Below are 26,449 nucleotides of genomic sequence, written 5' to 3'. Positions count from 1 at the left end.
TTGGTTTCACTCTTTTCACTTTAAAATGAACCATAAAAAATAAAGTAAGGGTAGCATTTATTACCTGAGTATGGAAAAGCTGCTTTACGGGTAATTGTGTTTTGTATGAAGTACATTTTTCCATTCACCTCTAACATACACAATTAACTTGCCTTCTAGACATGGTAACCTGGCTCCTCCCAAAGACTTGTGATCCTACATGCTCCCTCTTTCTTCTCTGGCTGAGAAGGAGATTGTTGCCCAACACTCATCCTCAGCACTTTGATCCCTCTTCAGAAAGGCAGTTTGTCTCCTGCAGTTCATTCAAGATCACTTTAAAGCCAATTATCTTTGCCTTGCATGGTGATACATGATAATTAATGGGCTTGGGTAAGGATGGTTAAGAGCTCTTAATAGCGACAGTACCTGGAATATATTGTATTACAAAGCTTTGTTATACAGTAACAGTAGGTATGAAGCTTTTATCCAGTGTTCCCGAGTTTTGTGTTACATTTTATGCTCATTGCACTTAATGAAAGTGGTATATCCTATCTTATTAATCAAAAGGCAGCAAAGATGGCCAAAAGTCTCAGTCATTAGACATTCAGGATCCATTGAAGGACACTCATGTACTTTGTGTATATGAGATGATAAAATCTTGTAACAGGATCTAAAGTATTGATTTGTCTTCTTTTTTTCCCCTCCCACTCCAGTATTTTAATTTTTCTTAATCTTTTTGTTTGTCTTCTGTGTCTTACTTCTAACCCCTAGAAGTGAAACTATGTCTGATGTGTCACATATGGTTGAACTGGTAGAAACAAACAAGCAAATACATAATAGTTTGGGCTCAAAGGTACTACAACAATCTTTTGAGTTTCAAATATAATTAATAGAATAACTCACAGTATCTTCACCTCAAGAGAATGAAATGGGGGAAGTTTGTAATCCCCATAATTCGTCTAATATGTACCTCAGAAAGACCAAGGTTTCTGTCTTTGTTATCCTGTACTATTTGCCATCAGTTAAAATGCAGTGTTACCCAGGTAATGTCTGAGAATTGTGTTGCAGTGATAAAATTAGTTTAAATTTCTCTATCAACTTGTATTATTGAAATACATTTTTATGCTTTGAATGCACCTACTTCAAAGAGTAACCACAATTTATTAAAACATGATGCTTTGCTGAACATTCCATATAAAATTATGAATGACCTCTGTCAAGGTGGAGAGTGCCTATTAATAATTTTGTCCTTTAAAACAAAGCAAACAAATAAAACATTTAAAGAACATTACAACTATCCTCAGGCTATCTGTTGTAAATTCAGACAGTTCAGACACACTTAAAACATATTAAAAATATATTAAATTAATAAATCAAAAAGTTGAAGAATCTAAATAATTTTCATTCTATTCTGGTATGAGTGGACAATAACCATGTATTTAAAAATGCACGTGTACACGTAATTTTTTCTTTTATTTCTGTTTTGCTACATACAGTGCTTTTCCTTGTTAAATATTGCATGCTGTATTTTATCTCTGAGTGCTATTTCTTTTTTCTGAAAGGGCAGAAAAGGAAATGTAAAGTTATGGCACATTAGATTTTTCCATATTGCTACCTGTGAAATGCTTCTAACTTCTAAGGTTCATCATCTCTTAAAAAAGATTAATTTTACTGGGTTCTTTTTTTTTTTTTTTTTCTTTTTCTTTTTTTTGTCAAGTAGATGTATCTGGTTCTTTTTTTATTTTCTTTGTATGCAGTGGGAGTTGTGAAAGGCAGTTTCTGGAGGAATTATGGAAATATAAAATAGGATGATCTTGTGCTGCCTATGTAAGGTAGGCAACTGAGGGGCTAATTAGATGCTCATTACAGTAGGAATGTAAACTGAATCAGTGGATGTCTTGGCAAAATAATCTGAGAGGAATCACATCTCTCACAGCATATGTTATTAAGTACATAAATGAATTTATGTAATGCTATGCCATGCCTAGCAGAAGAATATTTTACCCTAATTGGCCTTGATTCTGCTCTCATGTAAGAAACTGACAAAGGTCTTACCAACTCCAGTGTGTTATTGGCAGCGTGAGGAAAAATGTTAGTTCATGGGACCATCATAGGTGAAAAGATAGATAGTGTGTTAGGCTCGTCTCCACCTTTATGTTGTGTTCAGAAATGAACTATTCTCATGAGCTTCAACTACACTCCAAAAGGGCATTTATATTTGATTTCTTTGTGCTCTACGTGATAGCATTGTATAAAATAAGTCTGTTCTTGCATTTAAAATACATTTCCTGTCTCCCGTACCCTATGAGCAATCTCAGTGCATCCTCAGTGCAAGCAGCTATCTGCTTTTTTACTGTAATATATTAGGATTGCTATATTTTTAAAGATTTTTCAATCTAATAAAATCAGAACCAATCAATTTTTTTTTTCATGTAGAGGTCTAAAACTGAGAACTCTTACCTAAGAAATATTTTCAAGCTAAGATGCCTTCTGGACTATGTAATAGACTCTATATGATTGGCCTAATTCTGCTCTCTTTACAGTTTTGTGTCCGTATTGATGTTTTTGCAGTGCTCAGGTTATGAAAAATTGTGCATCCTTCTCTGTAGTTTACAGAAAAATAAGTCATGACTGCTAATGATTTTATGCTATCTATATGTTAGAAAAAAATGAGCATGGATGGTCGATGATGCTTCATTTTGTAATGGTCTGCTAGTGTTTGTAAATAGGGTAATAATTTTTCTAGTACTTCCCATTTCACTCACTTGAGACTTGTTGCTGTCAAAGCCAAGAAAGGCAAGTCAAGCTGATGAGCTAAGAAGTGCCATGAAAAGAACTGAAGCAACACAAGAGCCTGTCAAATCAAGTGGCTCCTCCTTTCAATCACAAGAGGTTCCAGATCTGAAAAATAAGAGCAGCATGATTTCTGAGAGTTAATTGGAAACTTCCTTTTTTTCTGCTGACCGTTGTCCTTGAAGACCTGCCAGGCTGGAATGGATTTTAGGAAGATGCCCAGTCCATCCCCATGTTGTGGTTGCTATCAGCTGTAACTGTGTTATCCCTAGCAGTTATTTATCTATCCTGTTCTTAAAATTCACTAGTGAGAGAGAAGCCTTCCAGGTTATATATTTCAGTCTACCACTATTTGTATTGTTGTGTCTCTGTTGTGCAAGCCAAATCTTTTTTTGCTATGACCTAAGTTCATTCATTTATCTATTTACCATGGACACAAACACAACGTTCTTCCTTGCACTTGGCAAGAACTTTTGGTGTATGGGAACTGCTGAGTCATGGCCTGAACCTCTGATTAATTACCCGAGGCGAGCAATGAGTCAGCCAGGGGAGCACATGTGAAAGCAATTCACCTGTGCTGCAGGAAGGGGTGGAGCCTGGCTCCACCTCCCCTAGACCCATTTAAGAGCTGACTACCAGTGGGGAAGGTTCTCTCTTCTGAAGATCCACTCTACTGGAGTTTCTTGAGTGAGCCTACAATGCAGGTAAGCATCCTATCTATTCTCTTTGTCTTGCTTTGCCTAACTCTCTTGTTTATTTCATTATTATAATGTATTAATATTATTTGATTATACAGTTTTCCTTGATTATATGCTTTCTTAATATTCTTTGATTATACACCCTCCTAAAATTTCTTATTTTTATATCAGCCATTTTGAGTCATTTTTGAAATACAATTCATCTGTTTTAGGTCTCAGGCCACACTAGCTGTTCTTTATGTTCACCTCATTTGATTTACAATGTTCTTCAAAGTGTGCTTTCCAAAACCATTCTTTGCATTCCCATTGGACTTCTAAGAAGATGTAATTCATCTGATTATTGATTATATTCATCTTTCTAGTATTATGAAATTGGAAGGCTGTGCTGCAGCTTGTAATCCTAAGGTGATACTCAGCTTTTGTTTACCAACTAAAATGAGAATAAAACCTAAAAAAGGGTGTCTGCAATACCTGATGTCAACAACCTTAAGGCTATATTTCTTTAGTTTGCTTCCATGAGTGTCATAAGAGATTGAACTTCCATAAACTGTCAGTTTTTAAAATGAATGTAAGGATTTGCAATATCAGAACCATTCTATTTTAAGTAGAGTGAGGTTTTGGTTTCTTTTCAACAAATTGCTTCTGGAAATAATTAAGACTTCTTCAGGAAGAATGTCAATCTTTAGAGGGGTGGTGGTAGAAATGAAATGACACCTGAACATGTGTGTTTTTCCTTAGCTATGTTTTATAAGACTTTTAAGAGGGTGTATGGGAACTGCTGAGTCATGGCCTGAACCTCTGATTGATTGCCTGAGGTGGGCAATGAGTCAGCCATGGGAGTACAGGTGAAGGCAATTCACCTGTGCTGCCAAAAGGGGTGGAGCCTGGCTCCACCTCTCCTAGACCTATTTAAGAGCTGACTACCAGTGGGGAAGGATCTCTTCTGGAGACCCACTCTGCTGGAGTTTCATAAGTGAGCCCAGGATATGGGTAAGCATCCTATCTATTCTCTTTGTGTTGTTATAATCTGCTTTGCCTAACTCTCTTGTTTATTTCATAATTATAACATCTTAAACTTGATAATTATGATATCTTAATATTCTTTCATTATACAGAGGGAGTCTATAAATCAATTAGTTTTTTTCCAGGGAATCCTTTCATGTGACAGTTTCTCATCCTCCTAAATTATGATTTTTCTATTTTCAAAAAGCTAACAGAAAACACAGCATTTTTGATAGAAAATATTTCAAGTCCCAATTAGTAAATGATTTCAGGGATCAAATTTTGTATATTAAAGCAAATTCTAGAATGCGAGCTTTGAAAGCTTTATGCTTTCATATAAATAAAGAAGAATCTAAATAGTTGGAGGAAAAAAAAAACAAACAAATGCAAAAGCATTCAAATAGATTAAGGACCTAAGTTATTAGAATCGTTTTATAGTACCTTGTAATCCTGATCACAGATTCAAATCCTTTTCAGCAGTGACACAAGCTGGAAAGATAGTACTTGCCTGAAAATTAATGGTATTCGTCTTGAGGTACCAAACAACGAAGTTATTCAGATCATAGCAGGATGCTTGCTAATAGAGGATAACAGATAAATCTGCACAGGTAAATGACAAAGCAAAAGGAAACAATCACTTTGGTAGAATTGTTATAGGCTGTGTATAGCTACTGTTCAAGGCTGAGGCAGGTCAGGAAAAGAGTAGGAAAATAAAAGTAATTAAAATAAGACCCTGTGGGAACCTGCCTTTTTATGTATGTGGGAAGGAATAGGGATAATTATACAATTATCAATTAAAGAAAAAATGAAGTGGAAGACTAAATATTATAAAGTTTCATGTATTGTAGATACAATTCATAGCAGATTATCTCTACATACAATGGTTTTAATGATAAAATTTATACCTTTAAGTCTTGCTAGGCTTCGATTCTTTTTCTCACTACTGAAATACATTGTATTAAAGTCAATTAGAATCTACAGTAAGCCTCTGAGCACCTCACCTTTGTACTTGGATCAAAGTGAAGTATGCCTTTGAGGTTAGGGGTGAATTCAAATCAAAAGCTCATAGAGAGGGAAGAAAAGAGTGTTCGCCAATACAGACAAGGCAGTTCTTTCCAAAAAGCTTTTTGCTATTGTTAATAGCTATGGTAATATTTTACAAAAGTTGCTGCTTTGTAGAAGAGTGTGTGTATATTGCTTTGAAGTTAAATTTTCAGAATGTTGCAGCCTAAAACCAGGCAAAACTTTTGTAGCCCAGTAAAAGGCCCGAGTAATCTTATTTGGACACAGTATTCATTGTGTCATAATTGAAGTTCAGCTTCAATCAACTGGCTGGTTCTCCTGGAGGTTCAGGTGACCTCTTCTATTTGAAATGAAGCAAACATGACATACAGTGAAGTAGCATTCCAACCTGCAATGGAAATTCTTCCTCACAGTGCACCTCAGCCACTCTTCTTCAATGCAATTTTTTTCCTCTTTTTCAATAATGCCAATACTTGTTTCTTCCTCTGAATTTTCTAGAGGTTTGTTTTCACATCTTGTGTTTTATGAAGTAAAGGAGACAGCATTTCCTTCTTTCATTCCAGCAAGCAGAATAAGTGAATTGAGAATTGAAAGCTATTGCCTTTTTCACCTGGCTCGGCAGAATTGGAGCTAGCAATATTTTTCTATTGTGGCTGCTATCACTTTTCAGTGGCCTATAACTCAATCTGGAGTTAAAATCTGCAAATCTGCAATTCTGCAATCTCCCCAGAAAATAGTCTCATAGTGTGTAATACTGTAAGGTAACAAATTATAATGTGGGAGACAATAAGCAGATGATCATATAAAGCAATAGTGCATACAGAAGAAAGGGTGAGTATTTGTACTATTTGTACTGATGTACTGTTGCAAGACTGTTATCAGGAACTGGAGAGCTTCCCTTTTACTCTCTCAAGGATTATGTGGGTTTCCATAAAGTTTTAAGCTTGAAAAAGATTATATTGACTATTTTTATAGGAGAAATTGTGATCTGAGAGCTTGTGTGTGGGAGCGTAAGCAAGAGCATAACCCTGCAATTTGGACTGTCACAGCCCACCCTGCAGCTGTCCATCAGCTGGTTCTCTTGTCAATCCAGTATCACTGGGTTGGAAGGAAACAGAAAAGACAGAGCTTTCCAGTGGAGGAAAAATCAAGTCTGTCTTGTTAGTTTGCTAACCTCCATGGGGAGAGAAGAAAATGTTTTCCCTAAAAGGACAACAGCACTACTGTTGAGGTGGTGGAGATCATACCTTCTTTAATGAAAAATTGAGTAGAATTACAGCATTTATTCATAGTTACTAGTGTAATAAAATTAAAGTCTAACTGTTGAAAAGGAGATGCTGAACAACATGAAATACATTATTTCTATCTTATTCTGCTGAGATGTCCCATGCGATTAGCTCTTCTTTAATAAGAAGTGATAAATTTTAAAAATGGAAGGAATTTCTTTGAGGATGAGATACCTAGTGGATGACCTGTACAGAACTGCACTAACATACAGATAAAATTGTAAGTATCAAAAAGTGAGAGGAAAAATTCACAAGGCTTGAATAAAGTTTCATACTTATGCTGGTAGGTATCATACTTGTACTAACTCTTTCTCTTTAACAGATTTCTTTAAAACCTTTCAAATATGCCAAAGTGGGAGCTTTTCTGGAAATATATTCAACTCTGGCAAGAGCAGTTTCATAGATATCTTTGGTTGAGGGTGCAGAAGAGGGCTTACTGACTTTCTTGCTCTTCCTAACTTGGATTTTAGCTTGTGTGTTTTCTGATGAACCTTCATGCAATATAGTAAGTGTTTTATGGAACCTTTACTTACAATTATATTGATTAGTATTTCTGCATAAGGCTATGATTTATGAAAGATGTTATTGGTCTGAAAAGTGTGCTTTGAACTAAGAACTTGATTTTGTCAGTGGAATGACATCTTGCAAATTCATGTCCTGCAGTTGCACTAGATGACCTTCATAGCTCCCTTCCAACTGTTCTGTTCTACCCTACCCTATTCTAAAATTGACCCTAAAGACCTAATCTTTAATTTTTAGCTTCTCACCATCCCTTTCATTTTAATTGGAAATAAATAAAATTATTTTTCTCCTAGTGGAGCCTGTTTTAATTTTGTAGTAACTGGCAATTCATATCCCTGTTTTAAGGCTCTGATGCAGAAATTACTGGAGTGATCCATTTTAAAGATAAATATAAGAACAGTTGCAGCAGAAAGACAATCCAGTCCTTCCTGTTCACTTTCATGATTATGAAATAGATTTCTATTTCACATAACAGACAAAGTTTGCAGAGTCATGTAAATAACTTGCTTATTTATTTAGTAGGTTATTTTCAATTAGAGTCATTCTTTTTTTTGTGTGTGTGAATATGCCTGGGACCATAGAAAATGATGTTCAAAATACCGGGGAGACAGACCTGTTCATACACTGGTTTTGGGATAAGTGACAACTATTTTTATTTGTATTTTTTTTATTTTGTAGAAGAGCAGTGATAACAGAAGCTTTCAATTCAGTACTTCCAACCAGCTACCATTCTATCTCTGGAGAGTTTGTTGACTTTTTTTAATGGTGATCTTGTGGAAGAATTATATGAACTGATAAAGTCAGTGCTATTTCTTTTGCAAAGAACTTTGTTCAGAATGTATTTTAAATAGCATAGAATATGGGCAGAGGAGATTGCACATATGGCATTTGTGAATTACAACTTGAAGCAATTATAGTTTTAGAAGGAAAATATCTATACAGGCTGAGCTTTAGTCATGGCAAATCAGAAACATGGTTGCCATTTAACTGCGATATTGCTAGTCTATTGATTAGACTTGTAAAGAAAATTATATTACTGAAGTTCTCAGCACTTTTTGCGTGTGAAAAAGGAAGTCGTTGCTGGTGTCAGTTTGTTATTTTGATGTACACTCTAGATGTGCCTGACCATGCTGCTCTTTGCAGTTTTTATTTCCACATTCTCTCTCATTGCTCTGGCAATATTCTCCATTTGCCGTGTGTCATAGCCTCTGTCTCCAATAGCACTGTGGTAAACTTAATTGACTCCAAGCCCATCATTGTACTGAGAGAAGTTATATAATGTTTCATTTTAACATAAAAAATTCTTCACCCCAAGGAACAGCATTCTGTGTATGACATATGGAGACACATAAACTGCTGTTGGTGTAAAGATTCAGAGATCGCTCATTCTGTACTTCACATGTTTTATGACACTGTCATATTCCCTCCTGTCACTTGATGTTTCCCCATGGCTACAAGCTTTTAAAGCATCAATCCAGCCAATCAGGGATTCACTTGTATTTTGAATTTAACATATATCTAGTAAACACTTTATTCTTGAATTGAGGAAAATAAACTAAGACTAAAACAAGGTGTTTAAGCTACTACATATGTGGGGAAAAAAAACAATGGTTTTATATCTTCTAATTGTGGATATCTTACATCATTAAACTTTCAGTGGTGCTGTATGATCCAATTGCTATTACATACACAAAAAAAGGGACGTTTTAAAAAAAGTCTTTGCAAAATGACTCTTTCATAGCCTATATGTCCCACTTAAATGTGCTGAAAAATTAACCTCTTCATTTGAGAGACACCAGTACATTACTTTAAAAATAGAAGTCACAAGATGGTTCAAACACATGACAATAAGCTTCCCTGCTCTCTCAAAAGTCTGGTAGTAGATCTGAGCTGTGGGAGGAGTGTGAAATTACATAGCAAAGTACAGGAGTACAGAATGAATCTGCTTGGGGAGCAGGAAGTTATTTGGTGTTTACTTATTTTATACTTATGGAACTGGAGAAGGCAGTAGCAAAGTGAACCTCTTGACCAGGAAGCATAGTTGCATCTATTTCAAAAATGAAGTAATTCCAATCTTGAAAAGCAAACAGCTATTTTCATGTCATTATATGTTTCATTGTGCTTATTTGCTTCCTGGGTGAGTGAAATCAGGAGGAGGGGATTATTTTGAAATTTAACACTGCTATACTATTTCATGAGTGATCACCTATTTGATGATATATTTTGAATACCAGAATAGACTGATTGAAACACAAACAATGTAAATTTTCAGTAGCAGACAAGGAGTTTACTTCCAAAGTGCAAATCAGAAAAATGAACCTCAATCCTTGCTCTGTGGGATATACTACTCAAGCCCTCATGATGTCTTCAAAGCTTTATGCTTTGGCTAAGTCTCATCTCCCTATGCTAATACTGAGGGGCAGAGCATGTGATGTAAAAATTTTTGCAGCAGATTGGAACTACTAGCAAACCCTTCTAAAACTATTATCCTCATTCTGGATTGTTAGCACCATCTTTAACCGATACCTTTCTGCTAACTGGTGCTAGGTCTTTAAAAAAAAAAATCCCACAAATTCTTGCTGTCTATGTGATCAGAAGGGTGTTGCACTGCGTGAGTCATAATGGAGAGAAAAGATTTTTGCAAGAAAACTATGCTTGCAGATTTAGAGGAAGTAAAACAGAAATTATATTAAGTGATATTTTCCAGAACCAGTACTGTAGAGACCTTAAGCTTTTGACAACATCAGTCATTATTTCCATAGAGATCTGAGGGACAGGAGAGTGCACTTGGGTGGGACTGTCTGCACATTCAATAGGATGGTTGCAAGTACTGTAAAATGAAACTTCAGAATGATATTGACAACTTAGAGAGGTGGTCTCAGATAAGTGAAATGCAGTCTGACATTGACAAATATGCAGTCTTAGCTAAATGTTTTGCAGAATCAGGATAGATTAGCTGGTGACAGTTCTATGGAGGAAGATCTTGAGATTACAACAAATAACTCAATATCAAACTTGTGAAAGAAGTAATGTAAAACCAAATTCATAAATATATGAAAGTCATGAGAAACAGGTATTTGCCTTCCCAGGCATAGGGGAGTCTGGGCTGAGAGAGTTTTGGGCAAAGATGTTCAGGGGTAAAGTGGCTAAAATGGACAGGATCATAAGAGGATCAACAAATGACTGAGGATGTAAAAATCCTCATACTCTCTGAACTTATGGTGGATTACAAAGAAAGAACAGGATAACATAAGGGAGAATGGGTGGGGAGCACAAATGCTACAATAGTGCAGGTGAGCACCAGGGATTGCTGCTCAATAGAGTTCAAAAGAAAAGGTGCAAAATGAGATATGGGAGAAGATGCATGAAAATAGATGTTCAGAGGTTACTGGGGATAAATCAGAGGAGAAGAAATGGAAGAAGCATATGAGATGGAACACTGCTAGGGATATAACTGCAGATGAACTCTTGGAAGAGGGTGTTCAGTGCAAAAGGAGATACCTCTGATAGTCTGCAGCCCATCTGAGACAAGGATGCTACTGGAGAACTGTGGCCCTTGAGCAATTCCCACAAGTGGGTACATCCCTGAGTAACTATCATCCACACAGGACTTGTTCCAGAGCACAAGGGCCACACAGAAGACTGTTACCCACTGATGGCCCATGCTGGGGAAGGACACTCCTCAGGGATTGCAGCCTCTGGTGGGCCCAGCAGGAGCAGAGAGGCAGAAGTAAATGTGGAGCCATGGAGGAAAATGAGTAAGAAAGGAATGGCAGAAAGAAAACATTACATGCTGGCTTCTCTAAAGGGATTGAGTGTGTAACTGAATGTAACATGTGGCATTGACAGGAAATGAAAGTAGGAAGTGGGAAGAAGAGTTGTACTGAAGCTAAAGTCAGGGTAAAGAGTCGAGAAAAGTGCTTCTATATGGACAGGCTTATTTGTTTGCATTCTTGGTTTCTGAACATCTGAAACAGTAGCAAAGTTTGTATTAATTAATAACAAAAAATTAAAATGAGTTGAAACCTTTGTCCACAATGTGATGAGTATTGAACTTGGGTTAGATATTGTGACAGACTTTCTAATGATCTAGATTCTATTGTGGCAGGTTTGAATGCTGCTGTGATGCACATGCTAAGCAGGGATCACCTAATCACAGGACTGATTTTTTTTCTCTTCACCCACATTTAGAGAGCAGTGCCTTTCCCTGTTTCACTGCTAAAACCCTACCTTACAGCTCTGCATGGTAAAGTCTCATTCTCTTAGCTTACAAGTCTTAGAAGCCTTTACCTTTCAGTCTCCTGCTCCCTTGTACATTCCTTTAAATATTTGCTCCTTGGTTCCTTACTGTCCCTGGTCTTGATAATACGCAGAAGCATTCCACTCAGTATCAACAGACATGACTCTAACTTCTCACATATCCCTCAGTTTTTCATCTCCCGTTGCAGCTACAACCAAGGAGTTTAGTATTAGCTCACAGTTATTGACAATTACAGAAAACTCCAAAGTAAGGCTTAACTAATGAGATACCAGGCTACTTGCTAATATCATCGCTTCGATTGCTAGCATGAGAATTAGATTTGGGAGTCCAGTAAATGACTGGGTAAATCCTTTAGAATACTATCTATTCCTAACAGTGGGTAATTAATGCCATCCAATTAGAATTCAGAATTCCTCACAGTTGGGACCAAATGGAGCAAATAATTATGCTGGAGGTATGTACAAATTAATCTGCATTTACAAATGCCAAACGCACATTAAAGACTTTGACTTTTCAAAGATCACATGAATATTGCCTTTTGAGATAGCAAACTGACTACCTCAAAGATTTCCTGTGGGTATATTTCATACTAAACTTCCATTTCTTATGAAGGACTGCATGGCTGTCATTCTTCTTTGTGTCTCAGATTTCCCACTGGTAACACAAAATATTTCACATTCAGACCCTTTCTTGCAGCTTAAAACATTTCAATGCAAATAATATTTTTTTTAAAATGTGAATTTGATAACTCTGCCAGATACAGCAGCGAGCAGAATCCGTTCTGAAATTCAGCAGAACTATGGCTGAAGGTTTCTATCCAGAATTCAAATAATATAAGTGGTTCTGCAAAGGGGTAGAAAAGAATACTGGATTGTCTTTTTACCTGTATGTCTCTTCCCTGTTTAAGACTCATCACAATTTTCTGGGAACTAAATGCTTTTTTTTTTTTGTGAAGAGTCATATTTCTTATCATAGAGCACAGAATGTTTAGTGTTAGCTGGTATTTTTAGACCAGTGGTGCCATGGTGTGGACACGCAGTTCTGACCAGAGATATTTGTGCTACTGCTTTCAGCCACTGTCTTGGGAGCAAAGGCTATAAGTCTTGGGGCAACTCAGAAGGGAAGATTTTCACAGCAGGCCCTGATTAGAAAACAAGCTCTCTGCGATTAATTGTGTTTGTACCATTTGCTTCCTATGCTTACATTACAAAAGAGTTTCTATAGTTTCATATTAGGTAGTTTTGTTCGCTGGGATTTCATCACAAGATGTGGTATAAAAACTAGGGGATCTTATTGTGTAGTGGTCTGTGATGTTACAATAAAGGCCAAATAATCTAGCATTATTGCTTACATTTTCCAATCAAATGATAAGTCATCTCCATATTAAAGCGTATAACCAAAAACTTAAAAGAAGGAATTTTTTTCTTAAAACAATCCTATATTTTTCTGTTTTTTTTATCTTTTGATTTCCATTTTATCTTTATTGAACACTACTTTCAGTTGCACCATTATTGTTTTCTTCATTACATTAAGTAGTTGAATCATTTAAGATTTTACTAGATATGAAGACTGGTTATTTTACTTACACCTTATCTTCTCTGGATTCATTGTTAATGGCAAAAACACACTTAGCATACTTGCCATGCTCCTGTAAAACACCTGCTGATCTGAGTTTTCTGGTATTCCCTCTGCTTGATTTGAGGTGTTACAATTCCTTCTCATGCTAGTATGCTAGTTTTTTCTAACCAGCTTTCAGTTGTGATCCCTCTCAAAATATTAGCTCTTCAATTCATGTACCTTTTGGCTGGAATAGGATGTTACTATGGCAACAAGATTAATATGGTAGCCATATTGTTCCATCTTTCTACAATCTATAATATTATCAGCTCCATATCACTTTTTTTTTTTTTAAATACCTTCATTTCCAGGGAAAAGAGCTTGGGAACAGCTGATCCACCCTGCTCTGATATTTCCACAGGATTCCTAGCATCAAGTGCTGCTCTTTCTGTCAAACTAATTATTTCAAGTTATGTTGGTTTAGATTCACAGTGTCTGAAAACTCTGTGCTGTAGGCATAGGCATTTAGACAATGTCACTAACTGATGTTAAGACAACTTCTTGGTTAAACCTTGATGGTAAATCTAACTTGCTCTGTCCTTTTATTAGTGCCAAATCAAGAGGATAGAGTTCTGCTTTTTCTTTTTTTTTCTTTCCTTTGGTATACACTATGTACTTCTGAAACTTTTTAGAACACTTGGAAAATGGGAACTGATGGAGATAATGCTGAAGACCTTTAAAGCAGAAATAGCAGTTTATCTAAATATATAGTTGAAAAACAATGAAGTTTGGATTAATTTCAGCACTTTTAATCCAAACGCTTAAAGGAGGGAGAAAAAAAAGTCATAAACTCATCACATGCATATAGATGTAGACAGATTATAACATACATAAGGACATGTATATAGCATATAGACAGTTCATGTACAAAATATAATTATGCAAATAATCCGTCCTTTTTAAAAAGCATTTCCTATACCCATTTTCCACTAAGACTGGAAGTGAACATTAAATCCCAGCAAAACTATATTTTCCTTTTTCATGTCTCTGGCTACAGCACCAGGAACTTTCAGAAAACATTCATTCAAGAAAAAATTACAGTAAAATGGTCAGAAAGAACAACGTGGACTCCTTCATACAAATCCCTTACAAAATGAGAGCTTGACTGCGGGGGATAGATGACTTGTGGAGAAGTATTGCAATATGTTCTGCACAATGCAGTTTTATTATCTGCCTGTGTGCTGCTGATCTCAGCACAAATGCCCAGTGGCTCTGATTGTTTTCAGGCTCATCTAGACGACAGGAGCGGAGCTTGAGTCTCCCTGGCTGCAATGTGCAGGGCAGGTGCACAGCAACAAAGCAGCAAGAGTAAGCCATTCATGGGCAGGCTAAGACAAAGATTAGGAAACAATAGTTTAAAGATAGAGGCAAAGACCATTCTCAAAATCCATTTTTATTATCATTTGGATTTTCCGATTGCTTCCTAAAATAAATTTTAAAAAATCATTAATTTACAATACTGCCCTTTTCAAACATAGCTTTCTCTTTGAAATATATAGATCTAATATTTAAATTCTCAGAGTGAAGAGTGGTATAAATAATCCTAGTTGTAGATAAGTCTGAAAACAACTTTTTACATCTCAAGGAGAATCCTTTATTTTTCTTGTTTACGCTTCCTATTTAACTCTTTCTTTTTCGTAAAAAAAGATAACACTGATGAGGGTTCCATATGAGATCTGCAGTCTGATACACCTCTCTTTTTTTCACCTTTCTAAATTGGTAATGGATTTATTAACAATAAAGTATATATACTGCTAAGTAGAAAGGCAAACTGTCTCTGGCATAGAGCACTGATAAGATTTCAACAGCAGATCTTAAATCAGTGCTCTGGACTGAAGAAGAAACTATATGCATGTAATTAAATGAACCCTCTCAAACGTATTCTAATTTGAAGATTATAGTGAAAAGAAATTGCAATACGCTATCTAGCTATTAAAACATGTTAGCAAACAGAGCAGAAAAAAATAGCAGCTGGTAAACCAGCTATTATGGAAGGCAAAAGAGTTTCATCAATTTTTCTTTCTTTCTAAGAGTTTAACAAATGCAGTTGCTTTTGTTGAAATAATGCTGGGTTTCAGAGCACAATCCTTTTAGACAGTATAATGAAGAGGAATGTATTCCATTTACAGTCAGAGTCTCAAGGTTATTAGTCAAAAGGATGGGATTCACAATATACAGTGTCTGTCTCAAAGCATTTCAGCGTCTTGTATTTCATGTGCAACATAGGAGACTGACAGAAGCAGAGAAAGAAGAGTTGATGATGCAGTTCAACATGGATACTTTGGATATTTCTGTGAGAAATACGAAAAAGATAGTTCTATGCAACTGATAAACATATATCCACAGTAAATGTATACTGATGAATATTCACCCACTATACCCAAATAACTATCATGCTCTGATTACAAAGGTAAACAGTCATTTTCTTATCAGACAGAAAATAAAAACATCTTCATTCTCATTTTTTTTTTTCCCAGTCTCTTCTTTGCTGCAAGTCTTTGAGAATTCCAGTACCATCAACAGATATATTCCATACCCCTTTCAGCAGTGGGAAGTTTAACACAAAGAAAAACAGAGCAACACCTAAATTGATGATTATTTTAGCAACACTGAAATTTTGTATATGTGAATCACCAAGAGGAATTTGAAACACTTTGAATGGCGGTTTTGGGGAACAATTTTTTTCCTAAAATCTCATTTGCATCCATCTCTGCCTGAAATTGGAGAGGCTTGAGGGAGGCATGAGAAATGAGTAGGTTGTTTAATATAAATCTGAGTACAAATCAACTGAGACCCAGTATGCAAGTATGCTTAGTTTATTTCACCAAGTACAAAGCTAAGCAGGAGACACTTGTAGTACTGTGGGTTTATAGGGTACTGCTGAAGAGAAAACTATAACTGCACTATGTAGCTTATTAGGTCATGGTAAACATGTTTATAACCTGAATATTATTTTCAAGCTGCCTACAGAATTTCATAGATTACTTTGAAGTAATCCCAATCCTTCATCTTCTCATTCCTGTATTTTTGCACTCCTGTTCTAAGGCAGTAAGAAAATACTTAAAACCTTGCATTGATCTCCAGATGCCCCTTTCAACACCTACAATTCTGTGATCTGATCTTTCCTCCCCCCAAATTTGTAAATGCATGCAATAGGAAAGATTCTGTCTCTGTGAACCCAAACACATCAGACATCAGGAAAGTAGCTAAGTGCTTTAAAATTTATAACTTTAAATTTAGTGTTTTCCTAGGATAATAAAGTGGAGTACTTTACTGTCCGAGGACGAAGGAAGCCTAGGGAAGATTTCCACACAGCTGGAAGGCCAGGGAGTCTCCTTAGGGCATCTTACAGAAGAGAGGAGCATTGTTCTATTATTCTGTTCACAGGTATGTTAGGCATGTATGTGCAAGAAGTCAGATACAGATTAATCAGAGGAACATTTGATAAACTCCTTTTCTCTCCTCAGTAGATTTGCACCAACCTGTTCTTAAATAAACAAAGAAAAATAGCTGGAGGGAAAGGGAAGGAATGAAAGACTAACATTTAATGGAGTGGTTAGACTGTTTTGATTCTGTCAGTATCAGGCCTTTGGGAAAGAGAAAGCACCCCATAGAGCTTGGTATCTACTAAAGAGATGCATAAATAAGAGTTGCTATTTCTGAAAGAATATGTCAGACAGAATTGTTTTTTTTTTTTTGGAAAGTCTTCTGGTTTTGTTCTTATCTGTGATATTTTTTCAGTTACTGTCAAAAAGTTTTAAATAGCATGGGAAAATATATATTTCTATTAAAGTCATCCAGTCAATGTATTACTTTTAGTCTTTTAAGCCTAGAACCAGTTTTGTTATGAATTATGCAAGGATGAAAATATAAATATTGAAAGGATGTCTGAAAACGTAGCCAGGAAGCCTCAGTGCATGTTTTCCTCCATCATTGCTAGAGGAGTCAACACAGAAAATAGATAAATACCTCATGGACCTAATGCCAACCTGAGGGCCAGTTCTATCAGTTGTCAGCTGTAAGAAGCTGAACGAGAAGCTCTGAGTACCAATCACCCTGAAATTTAAAGCAATTCTCCATAGAATTAATTCATGCTTTTTTTTTTTTTTTTTTTTTCTATTGCAAAATCATATAAAAAAATAAAATCAATGAAAATATTGGAAGGGGCTTTGAGCATCCTTGGAAGGGAGGGCGCAGATGTTGGAACTCTGTGATCATTAAGGGTCCCTTTCTACACAAAATGTTCTAAGATTCAACCATTCAGTGACTCTATGATTCTGTGATTCTATGTTTGTATGCTACAACAATCTGTTCTGTAAAGACAAAGTGCCCTTAATATCTAAATGATACAATTGTGGTATCCTATGTCACTGATACATAGAATATGCTCCAAAGATAATGTGCTTTTTGTACCAATGCCAACATGTGAGTCCTGTCATTGACATCTTCTACCTAGGAATGTGAAGACAAAAGACCAGATTTGTGAGGAGAGTTATCCACATCAGAGCCAGGAAACATTGTGCAAAAAGGAAGAAGCAGCAGAGAGGAGCTGTTACGAGCTGACCACATCTCCCTTTTCCTGTTCTCCTTAGCCATTCAGTGCTGGAGGAGGTAGAGAAGTTGGGGTTGAAGTTCAGCCTAAGAAAAGGGCAAGGAGAGGTATTTTAGTGTTTGCCCTTGTCTTAGTACTCAAACCTATTTTAATTGGCAATAAATTAATTTTCTCCAACTCAAATCTGTTTTGCCCATGACAATAATTGGTCAGTTATCTCCTGTGTTTGTCTTGGCTTACAAAGTTTTTCATCTAATTTTCTCTCCCAGTTCTGCTGAGAAGGGTGGGAGTTTGGCCCTTAGCCAAGGTTAGCCCATCACATTTTACAATCACTGGACAGTAACACAAGCTGAAGTCAGCAAAAGCATTCAGCGTAGTTTTGGATTGTGCCTGAGACGTTGCAATTTATCATCACTTCTGTGTGTTGATTTCACTGTTCTTTTTTTCTTTTTTCCTTTTTTTTTTTTTCCTATTTTTTTTTGTTTTCTTCATCAGACTGAACTGGTTGACTGAAAAGGCTTTCAATGTGCTTTTCAAGCTCTCACAACTCTGGCCTGAGGCATGTAGCAAATGAATGTTTCAAGTGGAGTCTTCAAGGTCTCTTAGAGAAGCCTGGGTTGTAGCCAGCATGGGCCCTCATGAGACTTCAGTTCTTTAAAATGGCTTGCTTTTGTTTCCTTAGATAGTTGGACACTTTACTAACGTTAGGTGAAAAAGCTGAAATTTCTGGTAAAGACTGCATTGTAGCCTGTCTAGCAAGAATATTTGGAATGACTATTTTTGTAGTTGTTTATTTCTTCATATCAGTTTTGTGGAGCTGCACTGCCACTCCAAATGCTTTCTTTAGAGTTTATGAGCATTATTCATTTTTTAATGGAATACATCCAAGACTTGATGGAGTCTTCTTTTGATTTATAATAAGATACTACCATTGCAGCACAGCTACAGCAGAATTCCTCTGTAAGTTTCTTTTTAATACCTACTAGGACTAATTAGCATTATTGGATAATTCACCACATGACTGAATTGTTCATTGTCTTTTCTCATTGTAATACTCTTAGTATGTGTATTAGTGTTACAAATTAACTCTGTTGTAATTACACCACAATTAGTCTCACAGCAATACAACCAGGGAATTAGTGGTAACTGGTAGTAACAAAAACTGTTACTACTCTATAATTGCATCTGTAATTACCAAATAACTGTTGTAACTATGTAATTTAAAGGGATGCCAAAAAACAAGTCCTTCCACCTCTATCTGAAACAGATATTGTACAGTCATATACAATACATTAATTTTTTTTTTTTAAATTGGAGAGAAATAAAGCTCAGATTTTTGTCTCAATGAAAATATATCTGGAATATATTCCCCCTCACACAAGACTACCCCCCACCTCCTTATGTATTTATCTGCTATTTGCATATAATAAATCATTTCTATTTTGAAGTTAAATTTTGGAATGCTATAATAATTTACGTATTTTCCAGGACTCCAACATTTGCTACGTTTCCTTATAGAATACCCCTATTTTCAGGCACTTGATCTGCTTAAACTTTAGCCTGCTGTTTTCAGGTGGCATTTCCAACTCAGGTTAGTTTATTTTCCATGTAGATGTCACACAAATGCTGTTGCTGTGAATGAAAATGCAAAAAGTAATGTATACGAAAACTTGCCTCAGAACTGCAAGCCATATATATGATTCCAAGTGATACCATAGCCTAGCTAACTAGTCTTGGTAAAAGCTAACATGCCATATTACATTACTGTGAGCATATTGCTTCTGGGGCATTTGTTAAAATGCCCTCTATGTTACAATCACATTGGCCTCTGGAAATGTGCTACTTCACTAGGAGCTGATCTGACGATTCCATTTAGTGATGTAAATGAGCGCAAATGAGCCCTTCTTCCTAGAGTCTGACACATAGTGGAAGGTACGGAAGGATTAATTATGACTCCATGAGGCCCAATTGCGAGATAGAAACTCAGGGATTTTAGTTCCTGGCTTTGCTGATGATTCTGAGTAGAGTTTTGATTTATCATCTTCCCTAAGACATTCTGAAACCACTAATGGGTGGTACTCATCCATAGCTTGATTTTATTTCAGAAATTCCATGAGCTATACATGAAAGATGAACATAGCTCAGATCACTCCACACCACCTTCTGTCTCTTTTCCAGATGCTTCCCCAGAACCATGATAACATGGAGTCTTGGAAAACCGGGTTTGGTCTCATGAGCAGGAGGAATTACATGGAGGCCAAAGAAGAATCAGGTCAGCCTCTCTCGCAGATTGTCTCACAATTCTTTGTTTCGCTCTGGATGAGAGTGTGATGCTATAAACCGATTGCAAGAGTAGTGTTTTGTTCTGCTTCCACCGGTGTCTGAAATACTCTGATAGTCTGAGTGGTATTAAACAGTGTGCTCTCCTAAGAATTAATGCATGGGAAAGTAAACTCCGTGTGGCTTTCTAAACTAGCATTTAGGTTGAGTCTGTGGGTTAGGGGTTAATGTGGTACAGAAAACAATGTTTCCTTTACTGATTAGAAACTACTTTTCATTTTTCAGACATATGTCTATTGAGTCTGGTCAGTACGCATTTTGAAAAATACGATAAAAAATCGATAATGCTATAATCTGACTTCCTAAAGATACTTTGTAAAGTTTCTGCAAAACCAGCAGAGTTAGAGGAAAGAGAAAAGAGACTAAAAATATATTTTGACTTCATTTAAGATATAGTTAACTAAATAGCTGGGAAATCTTGCAAAGGCACAAATCACTTTGCTGTAAAAGACAGACACACAAAATTTTAATACTATTTTTTTTTGCGAATTTAGACCTCGCCTTTAGTCAGCAGAGGAACTTCATTAACTTTTACATATATTACCTTTTCATTTCAGTTGCTGCCATTTCTATTTTAAATAATATATGCATTTTTTAAACCTGAACACTGAATGTTTGAACAAAGGCCAGGTTTTCATGGATAAAAGTGTCTACATTCTGCTAAAATGGAATGATGGTATACAGAGTGTTTTATTGATAGACTTATATTTACATACTTTTAGTTGCATTTTAGTATCTTGGGGGTGTATTTTCTATTACTTCTGCAAGTACAAATTTGGATTTTCCACACGTTAATGCTTTTTATTACATCTCTGCTATGGACTACCTGAAAACACTCAATTTTTAATTTTCAATTAAAAATACAAGAACTGGATATGGATAGTGCAGGATAGGACTTTAAGCATTTCTTTTTGTAAAACCAAGCAGTAATGTAAGGGGTTTAAAACAAAATTTGCCCTGTAACAGAGAGTTGAGGTGAGGTCTTCTGACTTTGTTCACAATTTAGCATATCTTTGGACAGAATGTAAAGTTAACAGTCTTCCACTTGGTATGAATATGTTACTGAGCATGAAAACTATCCAAAGATATTATCAGATAGTTCTGAGCCACAAAATTCACTCCTTGCAAGGGTAATCTAGCACATTATAAGGATGGGCTCTAAGTACTCAGATTAAAGTACTATATAAAATATGAAAAATGATCAATATCTAAAGTTCTCTAAAAATACTGTGAGCTACTTAAACGTACAAAAGAATTAGTTAAATATTTAATTTCTGAGCATTATTTGCCCAAAACACTGTGTGGTGTGTATCATTTGTTTTCTGACAAACTCAAACTAAAATTGTATGTTAGCATTTCAGGCAGCAAACATAATTTCTGTGGCTAGGGTTGGCATATAAAACAAATGCGCAGAGGAAATCCCACCAGTATGAGCTACATGTCAGTCAGTATTTATTACTGAAATGCAGTGGCAGTGGCATTTTTCTGCGGTAGTTTTCTGAACCATGTTAGGCAAACACTGTGAAAAATATTCAGTTTTTTGAATGATACAGCTCAGAACATTGAAACTAATTCTTCTCTTGCCACAGGATGGTTAGTGAAATTGAAATGTACTGATAACACATGCTTGGAAGACACTAACTGGTATGGATAGAAATAGATGCATGTGACATGGCTATAGTCTTATAATAAGGATTAATAGTAAGATTTTCTATACAAACTGGGTGCTCATTGAAAAATGTCTGAAGGGTGAGGTTTGTTTCACCCCTTACGAGTAAACTCTAAGTCACCAGTGGGATGAGACAGAGCAAACAACAACAACAAGAAAACAACAAAAACCAACACTGGAAAGAGGCAAGAGCAGAAAAGAACAACTAATGCAAAATCTAGAACTGGGAAAATTGTAATTCCACTGTAAAAAGATGCTGCTAGATTCATCTTGAATGCTGTGGGGGCAATTCTGTATATCTATGTTCAAGAAAAATTTTCTCTAACTACTAATAGAAATGATAGGGATGAGCATGATTTGAAAAACATAGATCCTGTTCGGTATGAGGACACTAAATGAGTGTAGCAAAATTAAAGCTGAAAGGAGATATGCTTTTAAAGGTATATGAAAGCAAGTAAAGGAAAAGCTATCTAAACTAAAGGTCAGTGTCATGAGGATGAATGGGTGAAAACTGGCCATGATTAAAAACTCACATTTGGAGTTAGATGAAGGTTTATAACTCTCAGAGGAATTTTGTTTTGAAATAGCATTTCTGTCTTGGGAGAATGCTGGATTAGACTTAGCACCTTTGTACCTGATGCATTTATGGATGGAACTGCAATAGTGTGACCTCTGTAATGTCATAGGACCAGACCAAGTAAGTGGCTTGGGAAATTGCCTTCAGTTCTAAATCCTGCCAAAACAAGCAGTGCTAATTAATTCTTAGCTTCAACTCTCCTGTCTGTCCTGACACGCACAACCAGATGCCAAACCATGGTGTGTTTGTTTGCTTGTTTTTGATGCTTTGATAAATGTGCTGTCTGTCTAGTAGCTCAGCATCTCATAGAAATTTCTGGTGAGTATTTGATTGTGAGAGTGACTGCTGCAAAATCTACAATACTGAGAATGCCAAATGTATATTAATATAATTTTGATAGATTTCCAAGGTTAACCAGAAATGGTTTTGAGGTTTGGTGCTGTGACTCATATTAATGACAGAAGGCAGTAATACAGTTCTGCCAAGCAATTTTCAGGCCAGGCACGGTGCACAAAATCCTAGCAGAAGATTTGACAGCAGGTGATGAGTTTACATTACAAACTTCAGGTTGAAGCTTAATGTTTCAGGCATAGGTTGGAGATTTGTAATCAAAAACAAGCACAGCCTTGCACTACTGAAAACTTCCACATTTTGGAAAATCTCAAAGTAGATGAAGACATGGATAAACAAGGAATTACTAACTGAGATCAAAAATAAAATGAAAGTACACAGAAGGTAGAAGCAAAGATGCTTTGGTATGTTAGAATATACTTAAGAAAGTCAAAGCTCAGCTGGTGTTGAAATCAGTGTAGGATGTGAAAGGCAACAAGATGGACTACTGTAAGAACAAAGGATGATGAGAGTACCCTCAATGCTTTTTTTGCTTGCTGTCAAGGCCCGCCCTCTTGCCTCCCAGTTCTCAGTACCTAGACAGAATCTACGGGAATGTAGCACTATACATTAGAGAAAAAGAAAGATTTATGGAGTCATAAGACACTATACTGGGTGTAGTTGACAAGGTTTTATTAAAGGACAGATGCAGGAGTGGTATCTGCGTAGAGAGTCTGAGCCTGCCATTTGCCAGACACAGCGAGTTGCAAATGGCTCCAAATGCCCCTTCCCCTTGCCAAAGCAGCCATCATGGAGGACACCTTAGGCAAAGAAAGGGCAGAAAATGCCCATAAGCGATAAGAGGGAACAAAAAAGAGTAAGGAACACTTTGGGAAGACCAAGATCAGAGGAAAAGGGGGAAGTACTCTGTGGTGCATGAGCAGATATTAGCCGTGACCTATAGAGGACCCGTGAGAAGGAAGGAGGAGCAGAGAGAAATGGCTCTGTACTGACTGTAGCGCATACCCTACTGGCTCCAGGCCATTGCTTGTTGATGAAGGGGGAGGAAAGGATTCCACAGGGAAGGAATGAAGTCTGCTTGTAGGCAGACAGTGGAGAGTTGAGAGACAGTGGGCATAGGCTGGAGTGTGGCAGAGCCCGGCTTGTTTAGGGGACAACATTGTAAGTGTGTCACTGTGTTTGGTGTAGCCACCTACCTCTGCAGCTCTCATGCCATACATCAGATCAGGTGGTACTTTGCTGTTGCATACACTGTGGCTACCATTTTATTTTAATGACCATTTTATGTCAGGGAGTCACCACTTTCGACAATGTCATATGTTTTCATAATGCTCTTTGATTGGCTTCTGAGACATCACACCTCTTGTTTACCAGGATGTATGTCCAAAGAGTGAGCCTGTTCTAACATGAAGAGAACTGGTTTTGGCAATGTCAAAACAGTGTTTTTGTACTCTGCTCCATGATTTTCTTGTTGCCGTGTTTTGGAACTATCATGCTCTTTTGAGCTCAGAGCGCCCTCTGGTTAGTGACCTGTTTCTTTTGGACCTGGAAGTGCTCGTATATAGAAATGTAAACAATTCACAGAATCACAGAATGGCCAGGGTTGGAAGGAATCTCAAGGATCACAAATCTCCAAGCAACCTGCCACAGGCAGGGCCACCAATCTCCACATTTAATACTAGACCAGGCTGCCCAGAGCCCCATCCAATCTGGCCTGGAACACCTCTAGGGACGGGGCACCCACAACCTCTCTGGGCAGCCTGTTCCAGCACCTCACCACTCTCTCTGTAAAGAACTTCCCCCTGACATCCAACTTAAATCTTCCCTCTCTCAACTTAAAACCATTTCCCCTTGTCCTGATGTTATTTACCTTTTCAAAGAGTTGACTCCCCTCCTGTTTGTAGGCTCCCTTTAGGTACTGAAAGGCTGCAATGAGGTCACCCTGCAGCTGCCTTTTCTCCAGGCTGAATAAGCCCGACTCCCTCAGCCTGTCTTCGCAGGGGAGGTGCTGCAGTCCCCTGATTATCTTTGTGGCTCTCCTCTGGACCTTCTCCAACAGCTCCCTGTCTTTTTTGTACTGGGGGCTCCAGATCTGGACACAGTACTCCAGATGGGGCCTCACAACAGCAGAGTAGAGGGGGAAAATCACCTCCCTGTCCCTGCTGGCCACCCCTCTTCTGATGGAGCCCAGGATACCATTTGCTTTGTGAGCTGGAGGAGCACACTGCTGGCTCATGTTAAGCTTTTCAGCTATCAAGACCCCCAGGTCCTTCTCTGCTGCTCTCAAGGACCGCTCCTTCCAGTCTGTATGGATGCCTGGGATTCCTCCGGCCCAAGTGCAAAAGTCTGCACTTTGCCGTGTTGAATCTCATCAGGTTCACCTGGGCCCACCTTTCTACCCTCTCGAGGTCTTTCTGAATGGCATCCCTTCCTTACACTGCACCCTCAGGTGTCGTCAGCAAACTTGCTGAGGGTGCACTCGATTCCATCATTGATGTCATTGATAAAGATGTTAAAGAGCACCGGTCCCAAGACAGATCCCAGGAGGGACGCTGCTCGTTACCAGACTCCACCTGGACATAGAGCCATTGATGACCACCCTCTGTCTGCGGCCTTTCAACCAGTTTCTTATCCATTGAGTGGTCCACCCATCAAATCCACATCCCTCCAATTTGGAGGTGAGGATGTGGTGGGGGACCATGTCAAAGGCCTTGCTCAAGTCCAGGTAAATGACATCGGTCGCCTTCCCCTTGTCCACTGATGCCATCATTCCATTACAGAAGGCCACCAGACTGGTCAAGCATGACCTTCCCCTGGTGAAGCCGTGCTGGCTGTCTTGGATCACCTGCTCATTCCTCATGTGATCAAGCACGTCGTCCAGGAGGATCTGTTCCATGATCTTCCCAGGCACAGAGATGAGACTGTAGTTCCCCGGGTCTTTCTTGCTCCCTTTCTCGTAAATGGGAATGACGTGACCCTTCCTCCAGTCATCCGAGACCTCACATGACAGCCATGACAACAATTACACATACACTGCATATATGTACAAGTATATGTGCATATGTACTAGTACATATATGCACACATGTGTAAACACACATAAATAACACACACATGCATATATAATATAAATTATATATGAAAAAGTCTAAAATATGTATAAATCTATATACATAAATGGACATAATATATGTTTATTTATGAGTATATACAGCATATACATACATATATTCATAATAGTGTGATCATGTATAAAATATTCTGCAACGTGGCCAAATGGACAGTTAAAGTATAAAAAAATAAATATGACAAAGCCAGGCTTCCTGTATAAGGCTGCTAAACAAGCCCTAACATTTTTGAGATTGGAAGGAAAGTCATTGTCCTGCAGGCAAGCATGAACCCATTGGACTATGATCCATGGCTATGGAGCTGCCCATGTCTATGCTGCTGTTATGATGGCCACATCAGAGTGAGCAGAAGGTCTGCAGTGGTAGTGTTATATTGAGGTCTCTGCCTATGTCACGCTGGAGTCTATGATGTAGCTGACATGGGTATAAAGGGGGATGTGGAGGTTGGGATGCAGCACTTTTGAGCTGGTCAGAGTAGGGGAAGACAAGAGGTGGCAAGGTTTGGGAGGGAGGTGCCATTCCCCATGGAGGGCTGCACCTGTGCGCATAGATCTAACCCTGCCAAGCTCAAGGGTTTCCAGTTCCCACTGTTGCTGGCCCTGCTTCTCTCCAAGTCATGAAAGAGACATGGGGACAGGCAGTCCTTGAGTA

At 37.5% G+C, this 26,449-nt stretch overlaps 1 long non-coding RNA gene across 1 annotated transcript in view; it reads left to right on the top strand.

The window, feature by feature from the left end:
- The first annotated feature begins 3,417 nt into the window (after nt 1-3,417).
- The window catches only part of LOC149919922 (uncharacterized), a 65,297-nt gene continuing 42,265 nt past the window's right edge, over nt 3,418-26,449 (top strand). The window contains exons 1-2 of the long non-coding RNA XR_016463837.1: nt 3,418-3,476; nt 19,912-20,005. This is a non-coding gene — a long non-coding RNA (uncharacterized LOC149919922). The remainder of the gene's footprint in view (nt 3,477-19,911; nt 20,006-26,449) is intronic.

This window comes from Phasianus colchicus, chromosome 1 (assembly GCF_987193195.1).
Source record: "Phasianus colchicus chromosome 1, bPhaCol1.hap1.1, whole genome shotgun sequence".
NCBI classification, from domain to species: Eukaryota; Metazoa; Chordata; class Aves; order Galliformes; family Phasianidae; genus Phasianus; species Phasianus colchicus.
Note: the sequence above shows the minus strand (reverse complement) of the source record. Positions and strands in the feature narration are given on the sequence as shown.